General features: G+C 42.4%; 1 long non-coding RNA gene across 1 annotated transcript; it reads right to left on the bottom strand.

Annotated features, from left to right (window-relative positions):
• Positions 1 to 3,515: 3,515 nt before the first annotated feature.
• LOC135231453 (uncharacterized) lies at positions 3,516 to 20,882 on the bottom strand. The gene is made up of 4 exons (XR_010322102.1): positions 19,945 to 20,882; positions 16,625 to 16,795; positions 13,685 to 13,759; positions 3,516 to 7,337 (listed from the first exon to the last, which is right to left on the bottom strand). It is a non-coding gene; the product is annotated as an uncharacterized LOC135231453 (long non-coding RNA).
• Positions 20,883 to 20,947: the final 65 nt, after the last annotated feature.

Below are 20,947 nucleotides of genomic sequence, written 5' to 3'. Positions count from 1 at the left end.
GGGGCAGTTCTACCCTGTCCTATAGGGTCGCTATGAATCGGAATCGACTCAATGGCAAAAGGTTTGGTTTTGGGTTTTGGCATAAGACAAGAGGAGCCCTGGTGGTGCGGTGATTAAAGTGCTCAGCTGTGAACCAAAAGGTCAATGGTTCAAAATCACCAGCTCCTTGTGAAAAAGATGGAACAGTCTGCTCCAGTAAAGATTATAGCCTTGGAAACCCTATGGGGCAGTTCTACTCTGTCCTATAGGGTTGCTATGAGTCAGAATTGACTAGATGGCAGTGAATTAGAGTAAGACCAACCATCAGAAAAGGACATCATGTTTGGTAGCAAAAAACAAGGAAAATCAAAACCCTCAATGGGATGGATGGACACAATAGCCTCAACAATGGACTCAAACATATCAAAGATCATGGAGATGGCACAGGACCAGGCAACATTTCATTCTGTTACGCATAAGGTCACCATGAGTCAAAGCTGACTGGACAGTGACTAACAACAACAACAACAACGGTAAGGTGAATAGTTGTTCTATAGCCTGATGGAATTTAGAACAGACTTTGGTTGGGGGGGGGCAGCATCTACATTCCTTCCATGTCTATAAACATTACTTTATAATAAAGGAAAATTTATTTCTTTTAGCTGGATTATACCCCAGACCATGTGTGATCACTTCCATAGCTTTAATAACCACCCCATCACCACCACCTGGTGGGAGAGCATTGGCATCAGATGTGGCACATGGTGTGAGACTTCCCTCAGAGGGTCAGCACCTATCATCCTCCTCCTTGGTCTTGTGCTTCTAGAAGACTGGAAACCATGTGGTCCACTGAAAACAAGACTGCCCTGAACTCTCTCGCTGTACAGCTGTCTCTGGCCAGGGGTTAGGGTTCCACTCTTCCATTTCTTCTCAGAAAAATTATGTCAGATGGCCAGATTGTAGTTTACACTGAAAGGACCATACAGATAGCATCTCCTAGTGGTGGGTGTGGTGCTCTGTACGTTGTAACCCGTGCCGTGAACCCTCTAGAACAGAGTGGAATGCCCCATATGGATTCCAAGGAGCACCTGGCGGATTTGAACTGCCAACCTTTTGGTTAGCAGCCGTAGCTCTTAACCACTATGCCACCAAGGTTTCCGTACATTGTAAAGCACTGTATATATACTGCTCAATGCTGCTGTCACCAGGGGCCAACATAGAGTAGGCTTTGAGGAACTGACTGACTCAGAATGCTTTACTCAGCGTTAAGCCTTTCAAGATCTACATGAACTAGGTAAATGATTCAAACATTTTAAGGGTATTAATTGATTCAAGAAGTCCCTGGGTGCTGCAAACGGTTAATGCGTTCAGCTACTAACTGAAAGGTTGGAAGTTTGAGTCTTTCCAGGGGTGCTTCAGAAGAAATCCTGGCAATTTACTTCCAAAACATCAGCCATTGAAAACCCTGTGGAGCACAGTTGTACTCTGACAAGCACGGGGTCACCAGGAGTCAGAATCAATCTGACAGCACCTGGTTATGAGTTATTTGGTCAGTGTCATAAAATACAGAGTTTGAACTTACAGAGTAAAAAAATAGCTGTAACTGATTCCGACAGGTTACTAGAACTTTTTAAATAGGCGTTGTTATTGTGCCAAACATGAAACATTGTATTTTTTCTGTTTTAAAATACTTTTAATTAAAACATAACATACATACAGAAAAGTGCATAAACCAAGTGAACTGTCACAAAGCAGACACGCTTGTGTAACCACCACGCAGGTCAATGAACACAACATTACCAGCTTCCCTGAAGCCCCCCGCCCCATACTCCCTCTCGGTCACTACCCCTCTCTCCCCCAAGGGTAAACCCTAACCTGACTTCTAATACCATAACTTAGCTTGGCCTGGTTGCTTTGTGTGTGTGTGAACGTTTACTTTACAAAAATAAAATCATGCAGTGTATACTCTTTTGTGTCTGGCTTCTTTTGCTCAATATTATGTTTGTGAGATTCATTCATGTTCAGAAAAGCTGCAGTTCGTTAGCTCTCACTGCTGTATATTATTCCATTCTATGAAGATTTTGTCACAATTTATTTACAAATTCACCATTGATGGATATTTGGATGTTTTCTAGCTTGAAGTTATTTATTGCCAAAAATGCTACAAGGAACATTCTTGTACGTGTACATATGCACACATTTCTAGGCACAAAGTTGCTGGGTCCCAGGCTATGCACCTGCTCAACTTCGGTAGATAATGTGAAACAGATCCCTTAAGTGGGCATACTAATTTATACTCCCACCAGCAGAGGCCCAGGGTTCCGGTTGCTCCAGTTCCTCCCCACACTTACTATTGTCAAACTTTTTAACATCAGCCATTTGGGTGGGTACACAGTCATATGCCATTGTGGTATTAATTTAAAGTACTGTATTTTAATAAACTTTTTCTTTTTTTTTATTTTAATAAACAGCCAATTGTGTTTCCTTTTATAGCAGAACAGAGAAAACCATATATGACTTCAAATGCTCATAAAAATATTTTTGGTGATGTGTCTACATCATCCTATTTCCTTTTTAGGTCCACCTTGATGATCAGCATATGTCACCACTCATACAAAAGCAATAACATAGACATGTAACAAGTCCATCTGCCCATCTGGTAAACAGAAAGACTCGTCTAATATTTCCTCAAAACAGAAACACATAGCCAAACCAAAACCAAACCCACTGCCGTTGAGTCGATTCCGACTCATAGTGACCCCATACGACAGAGTGGAACTGCCCCATAGAGTTTCCAAGGAGCACCTGGCAGATTTGAACTGCCGACCTCTTGGTTAGCAGCTGTAGCAATTAGCCACTACGCCACCAGGGTTTCCAAACCACATAGAGTAATGAATATTCAAAGGCTATAAGCAATATCAATGAGGTCCTTGTGGTTCAGTGGTTAAGCGTTTGGCTGCTAACCAAAAAGTCAGCAATTTGAATCCACCAGCTGCTCCTTGGAAACCCAATGGGGCAGTTCTACTCTGCCCTATAGGGTCACTATGAGTTAGAATCGACTCAATGGCAGAAGGTGGTGGTTGTTTTTTTTTTTGGGGGGGGGGCAGTTCTAAGCAGTATCAGAGGAACTGCCATCTTTTTTTTTTTTTTAATTGAAAGGTAAGCTGTAGAACAACTGAATGTTACGGTTAGACTCATCGAATTCAACCAGTTTGCAGCCAAGAGAGGTTAAATGATTAAGACAATGCACTGCAGGCAGAGCCAGAACTAGAGTGACTGGAGTCTATTCTATTCACGTATAGCCTTTTATGGCCTACTCAGAATTTTATCATTAGACTTACTTTCTCAAGTCTAAAATTTCTCTTTAAACTCAATTCTAATTTCCCAAAGTTCAGATTAATATTTTAAGTACATTTCGCTAACCATGAAAAAGATCAGTATGCCCATATATTGTAATTATATAGCCACACTTTTTCTCCCTAACTAATTAGAAGACAACACTGAAACCCAACCCCAATGGAACAAGCTATCTAGCTACCACTCTTCACAAAGACAAAAGCTGTCTGTATAGATTCTCACTACCTTCTTTGGCAGCAAGTCAAGGCTTAGAGTTTTATAAAGCAATACATGTACTCAGCTCTATTTTTCTCTGAGGACTTAGGAGCGGGGCTAGCTCAGTAATACGATACCTTTCTTGTAGGAAGATGTCATATCTGGCCCACGATCAATAGGGAATGGACTTGGAGTTATGGCTCTGTACCAATCCATATGCATTTCTCCAGAGCTCCTAGGTGACAAATAGCACACAACGGCAAAAGTCTAGCCTCTGGCTACTGACCACAATAAAGCTAATTTGTCCCTGTAAGGTTTATGGTTTGAGTCTCTGCTAACAGCATCAGCACAGCAGCTATAGACTCATCTTGATCTGGGAAATACGAGTTCTCGTATATTTCGTTTGTGGTATTATTTTAAAATACTGGATCCCCTAAATCACAAGCCCCAAATCGTGCTTAAAAACCATTTGAATTAAAGCCAGTGTTTGAAATCTTGAGATTTCACATAAAAATCCAGATTATTAGCATCTCTTGAAACATCAAAAGCTCCAGCCATTCAGGGCCCACATTCTCGGTAGCATCCAGGAAGTGAGTAGTGGTGGCCACCTTCGATGAAATTAAACAAAAAAAAAAGTTGCTACCAAGTCAATTCCGACTCATGGCGACCCTATGTGCTGCAGAGTAGAACTTCACTCCGTAAGGTTTTCAAGGCTGTGGCCTCTAAGACGCAGATCACCAGGTCTTTCTTCTAAGGCACCCCTGGGTGGGTTTGAACTGGCAACCTTTAGGTTAGTAGTCAAGCACTTACCTATTTGCACCACCCAAGGATTCCTTCAGTGGGGATATGTCTCCCTAATTCACTGCTGTCTCCCATCCAACCCTCTTCATTCCTTTATAGCTACCTTCCTAGCCCCCATAGGCATTTGAGTTTACAATCAAATAGTCTCAAGGTCAAGTTTCAGCCTGGGGGCAACAATGCCAGGGCACTGGCAGCTGCTTGAAGAATCTCAAAACAGGCTGCATGTAATTTCGGTTCCCTGCAGGGCCTTGCTGGATTGTCCAATCCTGTCCTTTTCTATGCCCTTTCTACAGGCTGGATATTGGCAGGACAGTGTTTCGCTGGCATACAGGGGAGCTGCATTCACACAGGAAATCTGGGAATCCCCATTATGCCCCCACAAACCTGATTCCCGTCCCTTCCTCCCAAGTATTTGAGCAGAAAAATGCAGAGAGATGTAGTTTAGCTTTCTCTAATCTGCAAAATATCTATTTGCAAGGAGATCTGTAAGTCTGGTTCTTCTGTTAAGCATCTGTATTTTTCTTCCCTATGAGTCAGTGCGTTCAACAATGCTATTTAAAATTCAATAAATAAAGGCAAATGAAATTACAAAAATGGATCGTCACCTTTACGGAAAACCAACCAAATGAATGTTTTGCTCAAAATGTCAAGCATTAGGGGACTTTAATAAAATATTGAAAGTGCATTCCCTAGAGGAGATGAGCAACTCAAAAATAGAATTACGAGAACAATGCTAATTGATACTTCAGATGCAAATGGTAGTCCAGGTCCTAATGGGTGAGGAACAATGTTACCTCACAGAAGACACAAATCATGCGGTGGGAGTCTCTGGAGCCCAGTGGGAGCAGCTGTGCAGGACCTGAGGCTATGGATGTGAATAACCCTCCGTCCACGGGAAGCCACAGGAGAAATTAGCTAAATGCCATATAGAAACATATTCTACAGGATTTAGTGTGGTAAAATTTTCCCAGAGATGTAATAACAATGGGCAGTCAGAGCCCAGATTGTCTCAACCAAGATATAGCTGTGCAAGGAGTCTAGCCCTGCATAACACTACTCTCATCTGGTCATTCCAGAAGGGTCCATATCCTGCCTTCTCCTGAATCATCCGTGGTTGATCTGTGACCTTATTTTGCAGTAACTGCTCAGGTGTGTACCCAAAAAAACCAAACTCATTGCCATCAAGTTGACTGTAACTCAGGGTGACCACATGTGTTATAGAGTAGAACTAAGCTCCATAGTGTTTTCTTAGCTGCAATCTTTATGGAAGCAGATCTCCAGGCCTTTCTTCTGCGGGGCCACTAGGTAGGCTCGAACTGCCAACCTTTCAAGCATAAGCCATTTGCGCCACCCAGGGACCTTCCAGTATGTACCCTGTTAGTACTTTATTCCCAAGCTCCTATGAGGTCTCCTCCACAAAGCTGTCCATTTCCCCGTTCTAGAAATCCTTAGAAGAGTTTGTTAGAAACGCAGATTCCAGCGCTCTGCTCCTAGAGACTCTGACCCAATAAATCCTAGCGGGGTTCATGAATTTACATATTAACTAATGCCCCAAGGGATTCTCATATATATGGTCTGTGGTCTTACTCTGAGAAACACTATTTCAGAAGGAAGGTAGCTGGTAATATATCGTGATTCAGTCTCCAGCATCGATTTTAAAAACATGGCTCTTCTCCTGTCCAGAGGCAAGATGAGAAGGTAGAGGAGGACAGGAGCTGATTGAATGGTCACGGGTAATACAGGGTGGAGAGGAGGAGTGTGCTGTCTCATTAGGGGGAGAGCAGCTAGGGGTACATAACAAGGTGTGTATAAGTTTTTGTATGAGAGACTGACTTGATTTGTAAACTTTCACTTAAAGCACAATAAATGAAAAACAAAAAAAAAATTAGAAAAACATGGCTTTTGATGAGATGTCTAACATATAAAAATTCTTGAATTTATGATAATACAAAACCTGCTCTGTTATTAATAGAGATTGGATTACTCAGAAATTTAATAAATAAAGGGAAAGAAATAAGGCTCTATCCTGCTTTTCCTGGATGAATGTTCTTTCAGGGTAACTAAGTTTATGAGGGAAAGGTCTTCATTATGTAAGTTCCACTAATAAATGCAGAAGGAATGATAGACCTTTTTTAATCACTGTTTTATAAGTACTAATGAAAAAATGGTGCAGTGGTTAAGCACTTGGCTGCTAACCGAAAGGTTGTTTGTTCAAGCCCACCAACCACTCTGCAGGAGAAAGATGTGGCATTAGCTCTGTAAAAGATTACAGCCTTGGAAACCTTATGGGGCAGTTCTCCTCTGTCCTATAGGGTCACTATGAGTCAGAATCGACTCAACAGGTGTAGGCAATGAACATAAAAGCTAAAGCCTTTCAGTGGAAGGGTTTCTAACTTCACAATCAGATGGACACACCATGTAGACACTCATGAAACTGAGCATCCCTAAGTGTCAGACAAATGGACATTATATGCCTTATGATGTAATTCACTAGGAAGTATGAAGTTTTCTTACCCAGAAAATTCCACCTGAATCTCATGAAGCCAATTTATAGGAAATGTTGTTATTGTTGGGTGCCATTGAGTCAGTTCCAAGTCACACCAACCCTATGTGCAACAGAACAAAACACTGCCTGGTCCTGCACCATCCTCACAATTGTTACTATGTTTGAGCCCATTGTTGCAGCCACTCTGTCAATCCATCTCATCCAGGGTCTTCCTCTTTTTCGCTGACCTACTACCTTACCAAGCATGATGTCCCTCTCCAGGGACTGGTCCCTCCTGATAACATGTCCAAAATATATGAAATGAGGTCTCACCATCCTTGCTTTCAAGGAGTACTCTGGCTGTACTTCTTCCAGGACAGACTTGCTCATTCTTCTGGCAGTCCATGGTATATTCAATATTCTTCGCCAACACCATAATTCAAAGGCGTCAATTTTCTTCGGTTTTCCTTATTCATAGTCCAGCTTTCACATGCATATGAGGTGATTGAAATAGGAAATACTGAGGATAAAAAAGAAAGTTAAACGACTCTAAGAGGAAGCAATAAGACAAATCCAGAAGATGAGTCATTTTACAGGACAAATTACCCAATTTCCACAACGAGGCAGTGATAAGGTGAAGGGAGGAGGATTGTTATAGAATAAAAGAGGCTTAAAGGTATAACCAAGTTTGGATCCTGATTAGAAAAAGCCAACTGTAAGAAAACAACTTATAGACTATTAGAGAAATCTGAATATGGCCCTGGTATGGATGATAAGGAGTCCCTGGGTGATGCAAACAGTTAGTGTGCACACATGAGTCAAAATCTATGGAATTATTGAGAGCTGTGATAATACCATGGTGGTTGTGTTTTAAAAAATCATCTTTATCAATTAGAGTTGCATACTAAAATGTTTATGGGTGAAAATACACAATGACTGGAATTTGCTTGAATATACTCAAGCAAAAATAAGTGTAGGTGGACCAATTAAACAAGATTGGCAAAATGTTGCTAGTTGCTGAAGCTTGATGCCGGATACATGGAGGCTCACTACACCATTCTTACTTTTGTGTATGCTGGGGCATTTCCATAATAAAAAGTCTTAAATACATAATTTTGCTGTAGGCACCTGCTCCTTCCTTCTTGACCCAATGAGGTCAAGAGGACAGAGCAAGAAGTTGAGGTGATTATTACTCAGGAACCAAAACACTCCCTTCCCCTGATCACTCCACTAGAAATGCCTTTCCAGACAGTCAAAACTCAGTTCTCGTATCCCGAAATCCACTTTTTCTCTAAGTCCACAAAAGCACTGGTGGTTTTTCCCTCAGCCACATTACCCTTTCTGTAATCACTTAATGAGATGCACAGGGTAAATGGAACTCCATCTGCAGCTTTGAGTGCTCGAGAACCATTAAAAGGCTCTTAAAAGCATCTATTAAGAGAAATAAAACTCTTTTCATTAAATTAAGGGAAAACAGCTCTCCATACTCAGGCATTTCTGATGTTGTAAAATACAGTATTTAGATCAAGAAAAAGTGTTGAAAACGACAATGGTTGCACTTAGTTTTATTTCTAGAGTGAGAGTCTAGCTATCTTAGAATTCCTATGAATTATTTTGTTCTTGGTTATCGTAGAGAAAAATGGCTTGAGATTAAGAATTGAAATTTCCTGAAACAGAAAGTACACTGATTAATTAATCAGAGTGCTTTGGAAGTTTTGAGGTCAATACTGTAAAGATCTGTGCAGTAATTTAATTCTTAGAGGTCAGTTTACTTTCATTGCCTTTAAAGCTAAACTTGGCTACTTCACTTACTCCAGGGAGGATTATTAACATCTACAACACAATTTTCTCGAACATCAAGCCTTTAAATGTCTATCTCCAACCCAGAAGACAGCAGTTAAGATACTAATTTAAGCTCTTTTTAGTAATTCTATAACTAATATTTCCAACTTCATTTTTTGAAAGTCTTAGCCATCTACAAAGATACAACGATTGATCTCAATTTGCCTGGAACAGCAGAGGACGGAGATCCAGGAATCAGAGAAGGAAACGGACTGCAGGTTTCATTGCCTCCAAAAACTACTACCTCCATTACCATGAGTCCAGGAGAAATGGATGGTGTCTGGCTACCATTACTGAACATTTTTATCAAGGACCTAATAGATGCATCCTAATCGAAAGGAGAAAAAGTATAGAACAGAACTTCAAACTCATATGGGAACCAGGCTTACTGGGTTCATTGAGACTGGGAGAACCCCTGAGTCTAATGCCCAGAAATAATCTTTAAACCTTGAACTGAAGCTACCCCATGAATGAAGCCATCATTAAACTGAACAACAATTTAGCCCAATTAATAAAGAATTTTTTTTTTTAATAAAGAATGTTTGCCTTGAGCATAGCTCCTTATAAAGAGTTATCTATGAGTGTAAACTGACAACAGTTCATCTAAAGCCCAGATGATAACTTTAAGGGGTACAGTGTAGAGAGCCTAAATTAATGGTGATAAATAATATGGTAGAGATAGTGAGAACGATAACACAATGCGATGTGAACAATGTTATTGAACTGCTCATGTAGAAATTGTGAATGGATGTACATCTGGTTATGTATATTGCCACCAAAAACGAAATATTTTTTAGCAAAGTCTCAGCCAGTGACATACCAGTTGCTCTTAGAGCTTTGCTGTGAAATGCCAAGTGCCATTAAAGTCAAGATTTGGAAACCCCGTTGGCGTAGTGGTTAGGAGTTATGGCTGCTAACCAAAAGGTCAGCAGTTCGAATCCACCAGGTGCTCCTTCGAATCTCTATGGGGCAGTTCTGCCCTGTCCTACAGGGTCGCTATGAGTCGATGGCAACTGGTTTTTGTTTTGCTTTGTTTTAGCAGTGTTTCTCAAAGTGTGCTCTGAGAGTATCTGTATCAGAATCAACTGATATGTTAAAAATGCAGACTCCTGGGCCACACCTCAAGCCCACTAAATCAGTTTCTGGTACCTTTCATGAGTTGCCAGGTAATTCTTCCACAAACTAAATCTCTTGAGCAACTGAATTATTTGCATTTTCTTGATTTTTGCAATGACTGCCAAGCAACACAGAGCAAAGTTTTTGGCCTTCTTCCAGCACCTGTACAGAGCCTCATGGATTGTATTTTATGTACTAACCCCTGACATTATCTTATTTATCCTACGCTTCAATTTTCTTTAAATCTCATTGTATGTATTTTTGTAAACTATATTCAAATCGCTTTTGAACTGAAACAGGATATAAACAATGAATAAACGCATGAATGATAAATTACAAATAAATGCAAAAACAAAAAAATGCAAATAAATTACAAGTTGTTCTCAAGTTCTTTCTTAACTGAAATTCACTTTTAAATGTACTACTTCCCTCTTCCTTTAAACATGGATGTCCCTATTTCCCCTCTGACACTTATTGATTATGAATAAGCTAGGTTTTTTACCACACAAATGAGATAAAGGGAGGAGATAAAAACTAAGAGGACTTTAAGTTTTTATTAGGACTTTCCTAAGTTAGAAAACAGAAAAAGTAGCTCAAAAAAAGTGTCTTAATCATCTAGGGCTGCCATAACAGAAATACCACAAGTGGGTGGTTTTAACAAAGAGAAATTTATTTTCTCATAGTAGAGTAGGTTACAAGTCCAAATACAGGGGGTTGGCTCTAGGGGGAATCTGTCTCTCCCTGTGGCTCTGGAAGAAGGTCCTTGTCCTCAATCTTCCCCTGGTCGAGGAGCTTCTCAGGCACAGGGACCCTGTGTCCAAAGGACGTGTTCTACTTCTGGTGCTACTTTCTTGGTGGTATGAGGTCCCCAACTGTCTGCTTGCTTCCCTGTCTTTTTATCTCTTGAGAGACAAAAGGTGGTACAGGCCACATCCCAGGGAAACTCCCTTTACATTGGATCAGGGAGGTGACCTGAGTAAGGGTGCTGTTAAAATCCCACCCTAATCCTAAAAAAAAAAAAACGTAAAATTACAACCACAAAATGGAGAACAATGACAGAATACTGGGAATCATGGCCTAATCAAGTTCATACACACAATTTTGGGGGGACATAATCCAGTCCACGACAGAAGGCCTGAGGAAGATATGGAATTACATGTGTGCAAGACATTAAAAAGAACACATGATACATATTCTGTTACAGAGAGGGTGGAGAAATCTGGTGCTATACTGTTCCAGATCACCTCCCAGTGACTTTTTTGTCCAGAAAGCATGGTGGCTGCTCTAAGGGTCTACCGAATTGGCCTTTTCATTCATTTATTTATTTATTGCCATTTCCCTTTTTTTAAAAAAAAAAAATTTTTTTTTTGGTGAAAGTATACATAGCCAAAGATATAGCATTTCATCAGTTTCTACATAAACAATTCAGTGACATTGATTACATTCTTCAAGTTGTGCTACCATTCTCACTATCCCTTTCCAAATTATTCCACCATCATTATCCTAAACTCACTGCCTCCTAAGCTTCTCATTCAACCTTTGGAGTTGGAGTTGCCCTTGTCAATTTAATCTCACATAGATAATTCTTTAAAAGAGCACAATGTTCAAAGCAGAAGTATTTTACTAATTTAAGTGTGGTGAATTCCTTTGCTTGGCCTTTGCTTTGGTTCTTTAGCAAAAACACCTCGAGAGATTTTCCCTCTAAACCTTAAGAAGGTACCTTTGCTCTAGTTTTCTACCCCAGAAAGTCTGTTACACTTCCTGGGTATACTCTGAACAACTTGGTTTGATACTTTTTGTCTGGTCCTGGGCTGCAGCCTGCCCTGTAATCGGTATGCACCTTGCAGGGAATGATCGCTATACTATGCAAACGAAGTGACTATAAAAAAAAAAAAAAAATAGACTATGCAAATGAAGTTACTATAGCCTCCTACGCAAATGAAGTGTCTGTGGCCTTCCTAAAGGGTATTGGGCAGTTAGTAGTCAGTTTGTGGGAGAGCCATGCCTTGAAATTGACTACGAATTTATATATATGTATATATACAGACAACCCACAGAGGTTTTTCAGACAGGAAGCAGACAGAAGCAGAAGGAAGAAAGAAGAGTGAAGAAGCACAGAGAGAGGAGGCAAGGAACCTCCTAAGAGAGCTGTAACATGGGTCAAGGGCTGTAACACCAAAGGTGGTGAAAGGCCTAGAAAGGGCCAAGTGGCAGAGCTGACAGCGACAGGCCCAGAAGGAACAACAACTGGTCTAGTGTTTGGCAAAACCACTGGGAACCATAGCCTAGCCAAGTTGACACATAAAATTAACCATCACAGATAGCCAAAGCTTTCCTCTGAGCCACTAGTGGTTCAACGGTAGAATTCTCACCTTCAGTGCAGAAGACCCAGGTTCGAGCCACCATCCGTCAAGTGGAAGCTCACATGTTGCTATGATGCGGACCTTCCAGACTAAGACAGGCTAGGAAGAAGGGCCTGGTGATCTACTTCCAAAAATCAGCCAGTGAGAGCACTATGGATCACAATGGTCCACTCCCCAACTGAGGATGGGATGGTGTAGGACTGGGCAGCATTTTGTTCCATTTTGCATGGGGTTGCCATGAGTCAGAGGCCAACTGAACAGCAGACAACAACGTTTTCCCCGAATGAAGCAAAGTTTAAGTTTCGGGCTCTTTATTTGCATGGACCCCATTCAGAGCCTGGGAGGGATTCTAGCACTGTGTTCACGTGTTTGTTTGTTTTTCTTTTTGATGCATCAAAGTGAGATATTTTTTGCATCATTTTTCTTAAGAAGGACCACCCGCGTTGTATAAGCTTCACGAAGTCTGGCTCTGCCCTGGTATCCAAGTTACACTACCTCCCTGGAGCCGCCATTGCACAGCTGGAGAAGTGGGCACAGACCATAGGTAAATTAATGAATGAATACAGATGTATAGATATAAACATGTATCATACACTTACAGAAGGCTGATTGAAAACACTAGGTTCAATATTCACTGAGATGAACCACTTTTGTTCTAAAATAAAATAATTTTTTTATATCTGTCTTTAGAATTGAATTAACATTTGTATAATACCCTTAAGAGGTGGCTATCTAACCAAAAAATGCCTCCTTCACCCTGCCACTTAATTAAATTTCAGAATATCCTGTCATTTTTGCAGAAAAATTGCTGTGCAGAATACAGATGGTGTTTTGGCCCCAGGCTATATTGTCTCCTCCATTCATATCTGTGGCTTTTTGAGGCCTTATCCTGTAACTGGAGCCCGCTGACTTCCACAGCTGAGCCCACTAAGCTCTGCAGAATTGCATCCCACAGCTCAGCAAAACACATTTTACCATGAATTTAAAATAACCTTCTCCACAATAGGCGGCTGTCACATTTTTTCAACAAAGAAAAAAATTGCCAAAACTTAGAGAAAGAAATGCAATAGCCAATTTACAAGGCCGTTGGTTCTTAATAGAACATTTGATGGAGCAGTCCACTTGACAGGCAGGGCCACATTAGATGCCACCCAAGTCACAGTAAGGAGTCCTGTGGTGCAACAGTTCTCAGCTGCCAACTAAAAGGATGGTGGTTCAAATCCACCCAGCGACCCTGCAGGGTAAAGACGTGGTGATCCATTCCGTAAAGATTACAAACTAGAAAACTCTATGGGGCAGTTCTACTCTGTCAAATAGGGTCACTACGAGTCGAAAATCAGCTTGATAACATACAAGTGACAGTGCCTCTGTGGACGCCTCTAATGATTGCAGGCGACCAGCTCCATACACCTAACTACTACCTCTCGGTGTTTAGCCACAGATAGAATGCAGGCAGAGGATAGAGGGGAAATTATTATTGTGTTAGGATCAGGTCTATCTGGGTAGGCAAATAGCCACAGGAGAGGGCAAGCAAGGTCTCCTTTACCTTGCTGGGAGATCCTTCTGTTTTCTTTTTCTGGTTTCAGGTCAGTGGTTGTCAATGCCAAGGCTGCTACCGGCCCTTGGTGAAATGAGAGCATTATAAGAAAGATGTGTCTCTAACTGTTAGAGGCATTTCTGTAATGCACTATACTTTATTCTGATATCATACTTACAATTACATACAGACAGATAAAATAGGCATTATTTTATTTTTTTATATTTATATATAGTGTTGCTGTTGTTGTTGTTGGGTGCCATCGAGTCTATTTTGATGCATAGTGATCCCATATGACAGAGTGGAACTACCCCATTGGGTTTTTTAGGCTGTAATCCTTATGGGGCCAGATCGCCAGGTCTTTCTCCCATGGAGCTGCTGGCTGGGTTCAAACCACCGACCTTTCGGTTAGTAGCTGAGCGCTTAACTGTGGTGCTACCAGGGCTCCAATTATGTATGTTATATGTAAATTAAGAACTGGTAAAATTTGCCTGAAGAGAAACTCCTGGAGGACACAAGTGGCTCAGGAAGTTTATTGCCTCCATGCCCACAAAAATTCTTTTGTAAAATCTTCCAGTATGATCTTCAGGAACTCCCTCCTCCTGCCCTAACTCCTGCCTTTCTTGCCCTCCTCAGTGTCCCCAGCCCTGGGGACCCCCAGCACCAGCCTGGCAGAATCCAGTCTCGTCTCTGGCCATCCATTGCTGCCAGAGAAAATACCTCTATTGTGTTTTTCCCTTTATTTTGATTTCTAGCTAAAATAACTCTATTTTTTTTTTCTGATTACATAATACATATGCTCATTATAAAGAATTTGAATGATACTTTAAAGATAATTTAAAAAGCAAAAGACACCTGAAATCCTACCACCTTGAGAGAAATCACCATTAACATTTTAGTAATCATCTTTTCACTAACAAACCCACATAAAATGTAGATCCTTGGGATTACAAGATACCTGCGGTTTTATCATAGACACTTTCAGGCCTTCCCACCGACTTTTTTTATTAGCTGCCCTCCAGATAATGATGTTAACAACATGGTGTGATTGAAGATGTTGGCTCTTGAGGGACTAGTAGGCATTAAGAAGCAAAGGAGAGTGGACAGGCAGTGCAAACAAACAGAACACCCTCTGCAAAGGCAAAGAAGCCAGAGACAGCTTAGGGCAGTGCTCCTTTATATCTTAGTGTGCATGCAAGTCACCTGCGGATCTTGTTGAAATGCAGATAATCAGTAGATCTGGGATGGGACCTGAGAGTATGCATTTCTAACAAGCTCCCAGGTGATGCCCACAGTGGTAGACCACACTTTGAGATCAAGGGTATAAACTGCGGTGCTGTCCAATATGGTACCCACCAGTCACATGTGACCATTTAAATTTAAATTAATTAAAAGTAATTAAGATTTAAAAATGTAGTTCCTTGGTTGTACTAGTCACATTTGAAGTGCTCAGTAGCCAATGTGGCTGCTCTACCGAAAAGCTCAGATATTAAAACATCTTCATCATTGCAGAAAGTTATATTGGACAGTGCTGGAAAGAGCATTCAGGGAGCTGTGATCAGTTCAGCAAGGTTGACTCCTAATAGGTGTGTGGAGGCTGGGAGGAGCTAGAGAGACAGGCAGAGGGTTGGTCTTGATTCTGGTGGCAGTAAAGAGTCATTTAAGGGTAAAAAAAAAATTTTTTTTTTTTTTTAATGGAGAAGGGACATGAGTAGATTATAGCAGTGTGGGAGATTTACCAGAGGAGGCAAGTCTGGAAGCAGAGAGGCTGAGTGAAGGCTGCTACAGTGGGCCAGAAAGTACCTAATGGGAGCCAAGACTTAAAGTACAGACAGGGGAGAGGGGTGGAGAAAAGAGGGAAGACTTATGGGATGTCCCAATGGGAAGAATTCACTGAATAGAAAAGGACAAGAAAAGGGGAGGCTGAGAGAGAGAGGAGGAGGTTGAGAGAGGGGAGGATTTGGACTGAGTCTTGGATAGCTGGGCCAAGAAGTTGTTATCCATCAAGACAGAGAACAGGAGAGGAAGGAGTCAGAGGAAGAGAATGAATTCCATTTGAGACAAGCTGATTTTGTGGCATCTTCAGGATACACAGACAGGGACACATGGAGGGCTAGTGGGTGCATGAGGCCTAAGGCTCGGAAGAGTGGCCTGGGTTGGAGAGTTACCTCTGCATAGGAGGCAGTGTAGGGTGATGGAAGGGAGGCAGGTAGTGGGCTAGGATTGGAATCCAGTTCTCCCGTGAGTTGTATTGTTTGGACAAGTCACTAGAGCTTTCTTGGCCTCAGTTTATGATTTCTAAGGTGATGCTAATGGGACTTCTATGTAAGGAGCTAAATACTATGACTGGTTCATAAGTGCTCATTCAGTGTTGCTAGTATTCTTATTATCTCCCTTGCAGAATTGTTTTAAGAAATTAGAGATAACTTATGTAAAGTGTCTAGCACTCAATAAATGACATCTATTATCTGGGGTTATTATTTTCATGGAGGTCCCTGTGTAGTACAATCAGTTTGTGACTGGCAGTTTGAATCCAACCAGCGTCTCCATGGAAGAAAGGCCTGGTGATCTTCTTCTATAAAGATTACAGCCAAGAAAACCCTACAGAGCAGTTCTACTCTGTAACTCACGGGGATGCCATGAGTCGAATTGACTCGGTGTAAATGGTTTTTGTTGTTGTTGTTATTATCACACCTCAGAAGTTGGTTAGCAAGAATGTATAGAATGAAAAGAGAAAAGAGGTGAGAAAGAATGGAGTGAGAATCAACATTTGAAGGGTAGGAGTAAGAAGGAAGGATGAGAGGAATGTCAGGAGAACCAGGCAAGTGGGGACCTAGAAGCCCAGGGGGAAGAAGATTCCCAGGGCTCAGTAGTCAATGGTCTCATATACCACAGACAGATTAGGTAAGAAATACATCCGTTGTCTCGGAATTGACTCCCAGAACTCACAGAGACTTCCTGTGTGTCAGAGTAGAACTGTGCTCCATAAGGCTTCCAGTGGTTGATTTTTCAGAAGTAGATCATTAGGCCTTTTTCCGAGGCACCTCTGCATTGACTTGAATCTCTACCCCTGTGGTTAGCAGTGGAGAGCAGCAATCCTTTGCACCACCCAGGGGTTTCCTTCAGGGAAATAGGGAGGAAGAAAGTCAGACTATGCTGGGCTGAGGCAGTAGAAACATATAAATGGAATTTCTTCTGAACGTTTGTTAGGAAAAGGAGTAGAGAATGCGTGGCACCTGGGGGATGGGGGACATTTGATGGAGGGGAAGTTTATTCAGGTTGAAACAGATAGAGTGTATATACACAGAGGAGCTGAAAGCCAGGGAGAGGAAGTGAGAGTAGAGGCAGAGAGAAAGAAACACAAATAGCTTGGGGTGGCAGAGGGCTAAGGATGCTGGCAGGGATGGAGCCCAGAGCCCAGAGGGGAGGGCTTAACACTGGTAAAGGGAAATGTACCAGCCCATTGAGCTGGGAGAGTGGGGGAATTTGAACACATTACATGCCCACCAGGACTGTCAACATGTCTCCAGTGCCTTTCCACCTGAATCCCTGTCTCTCTAGGTCTCTTTGTTTGTTTTCTGACAGACTAAATTTGCATAGACTAAATTCCTCTCGAATAATCTGCCCAACGAAATATCTCAATGGATTCAATTCCCTTTAAACTGCATCATAAGCATTTCACATAACAAATACAGATTACCTGGAATCTAAAACAAAAGCATAATAAAATGGGCTTGTTTTTGCTTCATCATCTCTAAATTTTAAACCTTCTCAAATTTGGGAAGACATTTCTCCACTAAGGCAAGAAAACCATATCACCATTTTAAACGATCTGAACTTGTCAACTGTATTGAAGTGAGATACTTGGCCAGGGAGGTGAAGCCAGTTCTCAGGATACAGGGCCTTTTTATGTTCCCTAGGAGTCCCTGAGTGGCATAAATGGTTAAGTGCTCAGCTACTAATCAAAAGGTAGGCAGTTTGAATGTCCCCAGAGGCACCTTGGAAGAAAGGCCTGGCAGTCTACTTTTGAAAAATCAGTCACTGGAAACTCTACGGGGCACAGATCAGCTCTGAAACATATGAGGTTATTATAAGTCAAAATTGACTCGATGGCAACTAGTTTTTTTTCTGTTTTTCTTTCTTTCTTTTTTTTTTTTAAGGTAGTACCGGGGGAGCCGTGGTGGTGTAGTGGTTAAGAGCTCATCTGCTAATCAAAAGGTTGGCAGTTCAAATCTACCAGCCACTCCTTGGAAACCCTAGGGGGCAGTTCTACTCTGTCCTATAGGGTCGCTATAAGTCAGAATTGACTCAATGGCAATGGGTTTGGTTTGGGTTTTTAGACAGTACCCTTTGCTGATGAGTTGATTCGCCTCATAGTGACCCTATAGGACAGAGGAGAACTGCCCCATAGGGTTTCCAAGGCTGTAATCTTTATGGAAGCAGACTGCCACATATTTCCCCCTCAGAGAAGCTGGTGGGTTTGAACCACTGACATTTTCATTAGCAGTTGAGCACTTAACCGTTGTGCCACCAGGGCTCTTTCCCTAAGATAGTAAGGGGTACCAAACCTGTACCCTTCAGATTGAGGTAAACTGTCTCCTGAGTTCAAGTTAAACCCTAACATAATTCTTTCATAAAACCCATACCAAACCCGTTGCCATCGAGTCGATTCCAACTCACAGCAACCCTATAACCTCTTCCGATTTCTTTCACCCGATTTGGGGGAAGGCACACCTTCCCACATCCTCCACTAGGTTGCCACTGAATTCCTTCATTAATGCCTTTACTGAAGTGATTTTCTTTTCTGTCCTCAGATTCCTCCCTTGAGGGTTGCTCGCATTCATTGTTAAAGGACTGGTAGAATCTCATGGAAGCTACCCTAAACAGCAACAACAAAAGCAAACCCATTGCTTTCCAGTTGATTCTCCAGGCCTTTTTTTATGGTGCCACTGGGTGGGTTTGAACTGCTAACCTTTAGGTTAGCGTTGTTGTAGGTCAGTAGCTCGAGCCACCCAGGGATGCCTTGGCTATATAAGACTATAAAAAGAACAGACTCAAGACCTACGACATGCTTGGAGAAAAGAAATGTTAAGGGACAGTACACTGGTGTTCCCTCTCCCACCTTAATCCATTTAAATATGATCTTATGAGTGCCTGCGAGGTAGTGACGATTGCTTCAATTTATTGCTAAATTTGTATCTGAAGATATTTATTACAAAGGCCAATGCCCAGTGACCTTACAAAGAGCATTCAAATCCTTCTCTCCACCAAAATCAGCATCGTCACATCCTAAATCACACCCTAGAGCAGTCTATCATTGCTCATTGTTATGGGTTGAATTGTGACCCCCCCCCAAAAAAGATACATTGAAGTTGTAACCCCTGGTACCTATGAACATGACCTTGAATGGAAATAGGGTCTTTGAAGATGTTATCAGTTAATATGAGGTCATACCACACTAGGGTGAGTGCTAATCTGATCTGAGTGGTGCCTATGAAAAGAGAAGAGACACAGAGACAGAAAAAATAGTCACGTGATGATGGAGTTATGTTGCAGCTGCAAGCTAAAGAATGCGCGAGGCTACCAGAAGCTGAGAGACAAGAAAGTCTCTTCCCCTGGAGCTTTGGGAGAGAACGTGTCCCTGTTGATACCCTAAATTCAGACTACTACCCCGACCCTGCCGCCACCGGCCAAAACGAAGACAATCCATTTCTGTTCTTATAAGCCACCTGATTGGTAGTAACTAATACACACAAAAAAAAATTTTTTTATTTTATAAAACAAAGAAGCCCTGGTGGTACAGTGGTTAAGAGCAGCTCAGCTGCTAGCCCAAAGGTCAGCAGTTCAAATCCACCAGCCACTCCTTGGAAACCCTATGGGGGCAGTTCTACTTTGTCCTATATGGTCGTTACAAGTTGAAATTGACTCGATTGCAATTTTTTAAAAAAATAAAACAAAAAGCAAAATGCTTCATCAGCTTCCCATTCTTCTTAGCATAAAATACAAAGCACTAGAGCCTCTGACATGGTCTGGCCCTAGGCCACCCTCATCTCAGGCCATTTTGCTCCTGTGTCCCTAAATTCCATTTATGCTTTTTGGATCCCTGAACTGGTCAAATGCTTTCCTGTTTTACCTCAGCGCTGTGCACAAGCTGGTGGTCTTTCTGAGACCTGTACACTCCAGCACAACCTGAGATGCCTACCTTGATCAGCCAGTCATGTAGGCTGTTTTGCGTGCCCCCCCCCCCTTTACTGCCCCACCCCACACACCTGGGTAGAAGCAATGTAACAGAGAGTAAGCCTTCAGGCTGCTTGGATTCAAATTCCAGGTCCTTCACTTGCTAGCTTCTTTGTGCCTTCGAACGAGTTGCTCAACACATCTGTTTCCCCACCTATAATGTGGGTATAGTAAAAGACATTCTATCCATTAAATTAGTTAGCAGATAGTAAGCACTTAGAATATATATTTCAATGTTATTCCACCGACTCGTTTGCCAGGTTTTGAGTCTGTCACCCAGGGAAGGCTCACCGCCCCAGGCTGAGCCCGGTGTACCTATGAAAGAGCCCTGAGCTTGAGGAAAGGGGGCTGGTCGTCCCAGGTTTGGAAGGGGCCATGGGTGTGAGCTTGATAAACAGGATGTTATTTCTGCTTTTCTTTACGCCTACGGTTTAGCAGAAGGCAGGCCCTGAACACGCTGTGTCTGATTCTGTGGTTTTAGGAAGGATCCCTGGTGGCGCGAAGGTTAAGAGCTCGGCTGCTAACCAAAAGGTGGGTGAACAGCGGCCGCCCCTCGAAAACCTTCTGGGGGCAGTTCTCTGTCCTATAGGGTCGGTATCAGTCAGTAATCATCTGCACATCAACGGGTTTGGGTTTTTTTGTTTTTTGGTTTTAGAAAAGGGAATCGCAGAGTCTCGGCCCAGTTCTGCAGTAGCTGCAAAGACCCTCCCTCCCCGCAGGAGAGTCCCCGAAGAACACACGTTTCCCTGAGACCACCAAATCCACGTGGGCCAAGGCCTGCTGATGCGCCTGAAGAGCCCCACACCCCGGTTACAGAGTCTCTCGGAGGGATGCTCTGCAGAGGGCCGGCTCGTCCCTCCGCCACAGCGAGCGCCAGAGAGCCGGGGCGGCCGGAGACCGCGGGCCGCCTACGGCCGGGTCTACCTAGCCCAGCTCCAGCCTTCCGGCGATTGGCTGCCGGTCCCGCTTGTTCGCCCCGCCTGCCCCGGGACTGGCTGGCTGCCGGTCCACAGCTGAGCCGCCCCGCGCCCTGGA

The sequence above is a fragment of the Loxodonta africana genome, chromosome 5 (genome assembly GCF_030014295.1).
Source record: "Loxodonta africana isolate mLoxAfr1 chromosome 5, mLoxAfr1.hap2, whole genome shotgun sequence".
Classification (NCBI taxonomy): domain Eukaryota; kingdom Metazoa; phylum Chordata; class Mammalia; order Proboscidea; family Elephantidae; genus Loxodonta; species Loxodonta africana.
Note: the sequence above shows the minus strand (reverse complement) of the source record. Positions and strands in the feature narration are given on the sequence as shown.